Source organism: Penaeus monodon, chromosome 33 (genome assembly GCF_015228065.2).
Source record: "Penaeus monodon isolate SGIC_2016 chromosome 33, NSTDA_Pmon_1, whole genome shotgun sequence".
NCBI classification, from domain to species: Eukaryota; Metazoa; Arthropoda; class Malacostraca; order Decapoda; family Penaeidae; genus Penaeus; species Penaeus monodon.
This window is the reverse complement of record NC_051418.1, coordinates 30,340,376-30,340,622: the sequence shown is the minus strand read 5'-3', so window position 1 is coordinate 30,340,622 and position 247 is coordinate 30,340,376. Positions and strand designations below refer to the sequence as shown.

Sequence of the window (247 nt, the reverse complement as noted above, 5' to 3'; positions counted from 1 at the left end):
AACAGACAACTAAAATATATAAGTAATACATATGACCGAGAATCCACAGAGATACATTCATAATAAAACCTCGAGAACATGATAAATCACATGTATCATGGTTGGAAGATACATATCTCTGCCCTTCTATTGTCTCTCGCTAAATTAAAGCGAGAAGAGGTTATGATCTAGCGAGAAATTGCTAGCTTGTTTTCCTCGTGGACTTTTCAAGCTAAATTGAATTAAATTGACTTTCTGTTTTCGCTGT

At 34.4% G+C, this 247-nt stretch overlaps 1 protein-coding gene across 2 annotated transcripts in view; it reads left to right on the top strand.

Moving 5' to 3' along the window:
• LOC119594363 (neprilysin-1-like) overlaps positions 1-247 on the top strand; it is a gene marked incomplete in the record, with an annotated part of 114,752 nt that overhangs the window by 91,580 nt on the left and 22,925 nt on the right.